We start from the raw sequence: 9,861 nt of genomic DNA on the forward strand, positions 1-9,861 counted from the left end.
ACAAGTGAGGAATTGGCACGAGCTTTGTCACAGTAATCAATTATGGTGCCTTGAACTAGACTGACATAAGCTTCACTGCTGGGAACACCTTCTCGTAATCGCTGGACAAATTCTTCTCTTGTCATGGTTATACGAAACAGATCAACCATCTTGGGGACGACAGCAATTTCAGACTTATGAGTTACACCCTGCATTCTCCTTTTTTTTTTCTTGTTGGGTTAGCTGGTCTCCTTGGTATCCTGGGGGGAAAAACGGAGACATTAAAAAACACAGAAATTAACAAACCTCTTCTAATTAGTAATTCTTTCTTTTTGCTACTTACAATATAAAATTATAAATCTTTCCATAGACTGGATTATATTACATTTTTTCTCATAAGTAAAAATACAACCTCATAATTTTTTAACAAGGATAGATGAAGAGTGTGGAAGTAATTTAATCTTCTCTTTGAATTTTGTGGGCCGATCCTGCAAGTAGTGCAATAGCAGGCCAACCCGTGGCAAGGGCGGAATAAATTCCTAACCACAAGCCTCTCTGCAAAAATTAGTTTAATATCTTGACACCCTATGGATGTCGTATCAGATATTAAGCTGATAAGAACAGATACTACACTTTGATCTTAGCCAAAAGGCCGAGAAGCGATAACATGCGAAAACAGAAAATTTTTTATTAGAAACTTTTTCTAAAAATTTTAGTCCTGATTATAAGATTTAAATATAATATTTTTACAGTGAACGCTAACACATAAATTAAGACTTCAGTCGCTGCCTCAAAGAGCTCGTGCCCTTTTGGTTTGACCACTCAGGCATAGAGTTAACAAAGATTAGTTCCCCGGTTCGACCCGGTATCGATAAATTTGACATTTCGAATAGAGCAAGAAATTTGTCTCCATAGATGGCGCTACAACCGCAGACCTTAGCTTACATATCTTCAGACTCCAGATATAATAAACAGTAACGCGACATCCCAGCATATCGGATCACTTCCAAGATTTGTCAGCTATATGAGAACATTTATGTAATATCCACATCCAACTTTTTTTTAATAAAGAATAATTTTATACATATTTTTAATGCAAACACATTTTTACACATCCGTACACAGCGGGTGTAGTTAATTATTATTAGTTATCCTTATTAAAGGGGGAAAATACATAAATCACAAGAGGGGATCAAAAGATAAATAAATGCAACTGAACTACCAGAAAATAATTTGCGAAGCTATTCATACGTAACATTTATTAATATCATAAGCTAAAATCATTAAATATAATTTATAGAGGAGGGACGACCAACTCCACCCAAGGTTAACAAATAACGATCAGGCTTTCATTCATATCACGAAAATATCAACGCCAGAATTCAAAACCGACACTGTTTATAATAGCCATCACGTAGAAAGTACATAGTTACTATAATTGAAGTTTTAAAACATTTTCAAAATTCCTCTTTTATAGTCTAAGTCTTTCTGTTACTTCGGTAGGTGGAGCTATATAGCCACGCCTCTAATGAAGAGTCAGAAAATGGTGCAGAATAGTTCTTAAAAAATGCTGTTGAGTTATAAATTATAAATTACATATCTTCAGCGTCTTCATGAGAATTTTGACTGTGATTGTGATTGTTAACCACGTGAAAAAAATTCTTAAATGCATGAGATTTGATACTTCAATATTTCCTTTCTTTCTAAGAACTCTTTAAAAAAATGACCAGTTATGTTCAATGTAGTAATTTCAAATTCTATATAGAAATTTTAATTTTTTGTAAGATGGAATAAAGTTCCTTTCGCATAAAAACAGTAGAACAAAACCGAATTATAAAATCAAACCCTTGAATTCTGAAATAATACGTAAAAGATGTTTCAATTTTGATTATAAATTAAGGATTTTGATGCGTATTAAGCAAAATAATTTAGGTGACTTTTGTGATATATTTGATGTTTTATTTCGTATTTTTTAAAGATTTATTCATTCATGTTATATATTTTTGTTATTGCTGCTTGAAAAATTGCATTTACATTTTTATATTCTTGACATTTTACAGCGCGCGATAAAAAATTCTGTTTTATCATTTTAAGGCGTTCGAATGTTCTTTATTTTGAAATTTTACGCGGAGTTGAAACTTATTAATGGACATTAAACCGAGCGATGCCGCGTGTAAAGCTAGTTATAAATAATTTGACATCAGTAGAGTTATATTTGATGTACATAAGAGGTCAAGGCTATTGATGAGGCCACAGCCATCCCCAAAATATTCAAAAGGATACAAGCTAAAATGAAAGTAAGACTTCTTTCATCGTTCGTTCTATATGCATTGTGCTTCTCATTCCCTCATTTTGGCAATTTCTGATGCATGCCACATATTCGCAATTTATAGAAATGATAGAAAAATTATATATTCTTTTATGAACACTTCGAAAAAAATTCTAATTTGCAAACAACTCTATTGGAAGAATATCAAATTTGTGCCTGTGTTCAAGAGAAACTCTGAAAAAACTTGGTTCCACTCGTTGGATAGAGAGACATTAATCTGTTATATTTGTGGTTGAATTACTAAGATATTTGGTTCATGCGCTAGAAATAATACAGAATCGGCATGATAGGGAGTTATCTTCCGAAGCCGATACACTTTTGAATTTATTGAAATGCTATTTGTAATTGCATCATTTTTAATAGCAAATATATTCCCATATATGTTGGCATTAAGGAGTTTTCAGTTGAAATAAGAGATTTTGCTGCAGCAATTCAGTTATGTGATGACAGAGAACAAGAAATGAGTGGCAAATCAGAAAAAAAATTCAGTGCGGGTTACTCAAAGTCGATCATAGTTCTGAAGCAAATAAATGAAGAATAACCTGAATTTTATCTTATGCGACTGGGAGGTAAGCAAGCATGCTGTTTTGATATATTATGACTGTATCTAGCGAATTCTATTTCCGAATATCAATATTTAATCACTTCTTGGGAGATATGAACTTTCATTTAAAAAAATATTTTGTAAGGCTATTATTATTTTGCATTAATCAGACATTTCATATTTTGGACTCCCTTCCGTTATTTCTTCATTAGAATGCAAATTAGATTGAGTAGTTAAGTTGAGGTTTTTGGACTTTAAGACACAGCATGTTTCTGTCTTTGACTTCTAGCTATTTAAATTTAAATTTGCTGTTACTTTAAGTTATCTCGCCACAAGTGTCGGCTGAGTGTGTGAACATCAGGTGTGAATTGCGCTCCAATTAAGTCATAAAAAAGGGTTCTTTATTCCCTTCTCATGTCTCTGCTGTTAATTTTAGATTTCCGAGTAATTAATTCACTCTCAGTCTACCTAGAATTTAGTCGCCGTACAGCAAAGAAGATCAAACTCTATAGTTTTATTAACCGTTAACAAATAACCGTTAAATCTTTTAATATTTTTCTTCCCTAAAAGAAAAAATTCCCTTTCCAATCAGAATATGAAGGAAAACTCGATTTTATATATATATATATTTACCTAAAATGGTAAACATGTTAAAACTATTCTACTATTTACTATAAGATTTATTAATATTTATCTAGAAAAGAAAATTAATATAAACTGCACTACAAATTAATATTGGTATCTTCTCTCAAATTCAATATCTGATAGTTGATATGTATGTGAGATGATTTGAGAATGTCGCGCAGACATGACATACTGAAGCATGACGCAGTAACTTGAAGACAAAACATTTAATAAAAAGCCGTTCTGGCAAATTTAAATAATATTCTTTTAATTATAATTAAACATTTTGCAACCATAAGTAATTTGGCACATTAACCGTGCCCATTCCTTAATTTTTACATTTTTTATATTCAATGCCTGAATATCTTCAGACCACAATCCTGTGTTGGCAGAATTCAGTCCTGTAACTATGGTATAACACACAAAAGAGCCCTTATCACTAAATGGGCAGGTTATGCCAAACCTCTAAGCAAGACCCAATACACATTCCTCACAATACACACAAAGAACGAGTTTAACCAGTAGTCCCAAACTCAAATTGTATGCATGCACGACTCAAAAATAGCTGGCGGGCCACATGCACGACCGAAAAGCACCCGAGAGGCAGATTTTTTTTTTAACAAAACTTCAAATAATTAAGCAAATTTTAACTTAATATCTTAGTATTTCGAAGTGCACTTTGAACTGAAAAACTGAGAACTCTTCCTCTGAAGGAGCATACACTTTACTCCGGCCGCCAAGAAATCTCTAGAGCCTTCCATTTCTCAAAATCGCTGGAAGGCTTATACGGACAGACAAAAGTAAACGGAGGTTTTGTTTTGCACTTGCTAGGCCTTTCTTCCCGCAGTCTTTCACCTGCTAAGTCTTTCTGCTAGCTTAGGTGTGAAGGAAAGGTATAGAGAGAGAGGCCAATTTCATACTTCAGAAAAAAGTAAAATTTTGAAAGACCAGGAAGAAAAGATGGGACAAAATAAAACTAAATAAAGGGCTCAAAATTAATAAGAAAATAATTAAATAAACGTACAGATGAAAAAATTGAAAAGGACCTATAGAGAGAGAAAGGAAAAAGAAATTGAAAATTTTCTATCAAGGATTGTGCCTATGAGTGTAGTGAAAAGGGAAGGAACTGTGTTCACATACAGTAAATTGTGTCTCCCAGGGTAAGTGTGTTTGATAATGAGAGGAGTGATAATGATGATGAAAAAGATAAAAATGAACAGAGTTGAAAACAGATGCTTCGTTTGAAAGTTATAAAAATGTTATATCTGAACATTTGTTACTTATCAAAAGAGAAACGAGGCTGAAAATCCTAATCAGGAGTATGGCGCTACGGAGAGAATTTGTGTATTTGAGCTAGTTATAAGCGCTGGCAATAACAGAATTTGTGTATTTGAGCTAGTTATAAGCGCTGGCAATGACAAAGATAGAATGCAGTAAGCTACAAAGATAATGTTCCACAAACAAAAACAAAAGCATGCAGGTGACACCTCCAAAATATGCTCCTAGTTACAAAAATGTGGGTGCATGTAGAAGAGGAATAGAGAAATTTAGAACGGCAGATATAGTAGCAGGAAATTTAAATTAGATATAGTAACATTAAATTTAAATTAGAAACTAATAGACGGCAGATACGATAAGCAAGCAGATACACTCAATTACACATATGCACATGTTTACACAAATATATCAAATGCACAAAGGCACACATGTGCGTACATTTGTACATAATATTAAGAATACAAAAACTGTATCATGTAGTTGCACACAAGTACATTAGTAAATAAATTCAGTTTTACTCTAAGTGAGGAACATCAGCAGAATATATTAGATATCTTAAAGCCTACTGGAGGAGTAGAGCATCATGTTGCAGGTAAAAAGAACATGCAATCCATGATAATAAATAAATGGAATAAAAAGGAAAAATCTTATGGTCGTACAAGAGCATCTCAAACCATTCTTTGTGTTCGGATCTTCGTTTATCGCTTGATGTCCTGGACAGCTCCTGAAAGTTTGAGGATGCCAAAGCAGTTCCTCTTTAAACTCACAAAATAATAATAATAATAATTTAAACGTCAGTCTGGATTGGTTAATGCATGGGAAATCAACATTTCCTTCAAAAAAAGGCTGAGATTAAAGGAAGTAAGAAGAAGAGTTCATATAGGAAAGGAGGGGAACATAGAGAGAGAGAAATACCTGATGAGGAGTCCAGTGTCTGTGAGGTGAATACAGGTGCCAAAACATGAGACTGACACAAGTTTACCCAAATTTTTGCATTCTCACAAGACTTTTGTCCATACTTACTCATAAAAAGTGGGGATAAATAAGATCCCCCAAAACAGGGGTAGGATAATGTAAGAACGCAAGTACTCGTATAATAACAGTGCACTGAAGGAAAGTTTCGAAGGAGTAGGATAATGAATCAGATAGTTATAAAAGTGAAGAAAAAATGTGGAAATAATGAAACAGAGGGACCCAGAGTGGGAAGGCGAAGCAGGCAATGACAAGAGAAGTTCAGTAATAAAAATATTATAAAACAGAAAAGCTTAAACAAGATACTTACTTTTTCGGATTTTTTACCTGCCCTGAATGGAAGATATTCACGGTTCCTAGGAGAGGGATACTTCCCAGTTGTAAGGCACTTTTCAAGCAACTTCAATTCTTTTCTAATTATTAAAATGGGTGGTGGACTCATGGCCGTGTAAATACAGGAGAAGAAAAGAAAAGTAGGTAAATTGCAAATGCCCACCAAATGCTGAAAATGAGCAAAAAAAAAAGGGGGTAGACAGAAAGTGAGAGGCTGAGGGACGATGGTGGAAAACAGCCTAGCAGTAGTTTACAGTATGTTTATGAAATCGCAGTCCTTGATGAAGTCTTCTAGGAGTTTGAGAACAGTGAGGTGGAGGAATATAATGCAAGATAGACAGCAAGGAGATATTGAAAGTGCTAGAAGATGATTTTGAAGAGTGTTTCTGGGCAAAGAATAAAGTGAACAGTAAAGCAGGAGTTATTTAAGGGTATCAGGAACACTTGCAGCAGAAGCAAAGCGGGGGAGTCTATTAAACTTAATTAAAATTTCACTAGTTAAGATAGCACTTGTTTTAAGACGACGAAGACAGATGTCTGAATAAGCGAATGAATTTCATAGAGAAGTGAATGAAAAGAAGTGGAATAGGGAAGCCGCTGAAGAGCCAGTAGGCCAGATTGGTTACCAGTGAGAGTGGTTAGAAAAGAAAGCCTCAGGAAAGAAACAGGAAAATGTCACAAGTATGACAGAAATTCCAACTCCATAATGGTGTGTTTTTCTTGCTGTCTAAATATGTTGCTGAAAAGCCCAGAAGGCTACACTATACTTGCCAACCTATAACACTCAAAAATCAGGAGATTTTTCACAATGTTAAAAAGACTTTTTAAATGATGAAAATATAGTTTTTGATAATGAATTAACTTTAAATAGTAACTAATTCTTAAATGCAAGCAACACAGATACATAAAAAACATTTATATTACTTGCATCGTAAAAAAAAAAAAAAAAAAAAAAAAAAAAAAAACACTTTAATCAGTTTTTGTACAAATGTTATAAACAGTGGCAGATTTTGCTTTCTTTAAGAAAGAAACTTCATAATTTTGTTCCTAGCAATTGCCACATAGGCCTGCTTTCGCTTAATAAAAGTTTTTCTGATTTGTCATCACTAATATTAGATCTAAATTTAATCCTCATTTTCCAACAACACTGAAAATCCTTTCACACTCTGCATTACTATGGGAAACTGTCAAGATGGCCAACATAATTCTAGACAGTTCACTATATCTTAAAATTCCATCAGCATCTTTCAGTTTTCTAATTAAACTCCACTGGGTGTCAGTCCTAGCTGATTTTATAACTTCATCCAAGTTTTCTAATTGTAAACTGCTGTTATGCAGCTGTTGGAACTGTTTCAATTTTTCCTTCCTTTTAGAACTCCTTTCAAGATAATAATAAATATCAACAATGTGTTCATCCGCATTTATTGGTAAAGAAGCAGCCCCTTTTTCAGCTGCTAAATTTAAGAGGTGACAGGTGCACCTCATAATCTGCAAATCTGAATTTTCCTTTCTCAAGATGCCTGCAACACCAGTCTTCAAGCCTACCAATACTGGTGCATTATCGGCACCAAGTGCTAAGCAATTATCCAGAGGAACCGCATTTTCTTTTAAAGTTTTAATAATTAGCTGTGCTATATTAAAACCTGTCAAATGTCCTTCTAAAGTGGGGACAGAAAGTAAACTGCACTCAATTTCTAAAGACTCTGGATTAAAAAAAGAAACAACAATTGGATATAGTTTTGAATCGGTATTATTGCTTCCGTAGAGAGGCAGAACGGAGCTGTTTTAATGCAATCAATAACTGAAGATTTATTTTTAAAATCCAGTTCTTTAACAATTGCACCTGTTTTAATTCTTGAGTATTTCTTATCGATTTCACTATCGGGAAACATTTTTCTAAATAAAACTGCAGCGTGATCCGATGCATTCAGTGGCAGGTTGTGCTCTAGTAAAAAGGCAGAGAACAGATATTCTGCATTGATAACTTTTTTATCCTTTGCTTCCGAAGAAAAATTTAATTTTTCGTTTTTTTCAAAACAACTCCTGTTGTCCTTGTGTGTACGCACATTTTTTAGAACATCCGCCCTTCCAAAAGCGAAATCGAAAAATCGCAACGAGAGGCGGTACACATCGCAAATTTATTACATTTCCTTGAGAAAATAATGGAAAGAAAGTCAACTGTGTATGATTTTTGAAACGTACACGAGTATTTCACCTTTCTCACAGACATAACAAAAGATGATAATTTCTAAAACTATTTCCTGAAGGCACGTGTACTCACACAACTCAGGACAAAATGAGAAGAAGTAACTAAAGAAGCTACCGAAGAAGTAATTAAAGAACATCCAAATAACAGCTTGCTTTGTCCTCATTGGCTAATATATGCCAGATGACATGCAGGTGGAGCACGATGCCCATTGGAGAACTGGAGAACGAAGTTTCCGGATACGTATATGCTCTCACTCACAAAGCAGAAGTTATCTAATTCGCAAGGTTTTGTTTTAGATATAATCTAGAGAAAATTCAATTGCTTTCAGTTGTCCAAATCCACTTTTTTTTGGGGGGGGGTTCATATAACAAAGTAATTAAGCCAAGTTCCATAAAAATCGTGAGAAATTTTAAGAATAAGAAAAAGTCGGGAGAAATATATTGTAAATCGGGTTGGCGGGAGAGCGGTCGAAAATCGGGGGTCTCCCGCCTAAATCGGGAGAGTTGGCAACTCTGCTACACCATTGTGAGCTGGAGTGAGTAAGCCGTCGGTAAAGATGGTAATGAAGTCTTGTAGGTTATGGTAGTGCAGGGAAGTTAGCTAGTGTATCTATGGCAATGTGATTGAATGGCCAAATCAGGTAGAGAAGCTTTAGAAGGAAGGGAGGGGCATGTAGTATTGAGAGAGTGTAGGAGAGAATTCCCAGAGGGTGTTCATAGGAGAAGCTGGAGAATTTGCAAAGTAAGAAAAGTCCGGATCTTTAATTTTTCAGAATTCCATAATGTTGCCTGAAGGAGTTGGTGAAAGCAAACTATGGGATGTTCGTGAACCGAGATGTAGACTTTATGAAAAAGATGAAGGAGCTGATGTTCGGGTTCAAAAGGAGTAGAGGTTTAAGTTGGGATTCAATGTAAATTTCCAGAAGAGGAGGCAAAAAATGCTCTCCAAAAGCTCTCTTGATGGCCATTTTGTGGGTAATATCCAAGGGCTTTAGCCTATTAGTAGATAGGTTACAGAGCGAGGGAAGGTTATAAATAGAGATAGGACAGACAGCAGAGATATACAAAACGAACTACGAGGGTAGGTTAGGATCAGCAGAAGTGCCAGTGGTACAAAATAATGTTCATTGCAGATCTATTGGGTCTGAAGCCATACAGGTGGGGACTGTAAATGCAGAAATTTTCGAAAGCCAAAGGAGTCTACATTTTAACAAGTTCTTCAAACAGTTCGCGAAGACAGGAGCTTAGGCAGATGCAATGACAGGAAAAAGGGAAGGAGAGGTCTTTTCCTGGTTTAAGACTGGAAAGATCCAGGAGTGTTTCCAAGAAGGGGGAATTATGAGATGTTCCACAGGAAGTTGAAGGTGGAAAACAGAGAGCTGAGTTTCTTGACAGCAAAAAGTTTAAGGGATTTGTTTGGAATGTCATCTAGCCCTTCGGAAGAGTTGGCACGGAGGGTACGAATTGCAATGCATAGTTTCGATAGGGAGAAAAGGAGAATGAATGGCATGAAGTTTGTGAAGAAAGATGTAGGCCTCAATGACATGGAGAGAAAACGAGGAGATAGGACTGATAGGGCGGTTAAACTCTCAAG

General features: G+C 35.0%; 1 non-coding gene across 1 annotated transcript; it reads right to left on the minus strand.

Annotated features, from left to right (window-relative positions):
- Positions 1-451: 451 nt before the first annotated feature.
- On the minus strand, positions 452-643 carry LOC146998818 (U2 spliceosomal RNA). The gene has a single exon (XR_015039951.1). It is a non-coding gene; the product is annotated as a U2 spliceosomal RNA (small nuclear RNA).
- Positions 644-9,861: the final 9,218 nt, after the last annotated feature.

This window comes from Stegodyphus dumicola, chromosome 2, assembly GCF_044657685.1.
Source record: "Stegodyphus dumicola isolate Sdum_Otavi_A_Nest chromosome 2, ASM4465768v1".
NCBI lineage: Eukaryota > Metazoa > Arthropoda > Arachnida > Araneae > Eresidae > Stegodyphus > Stegodyphus dumicola.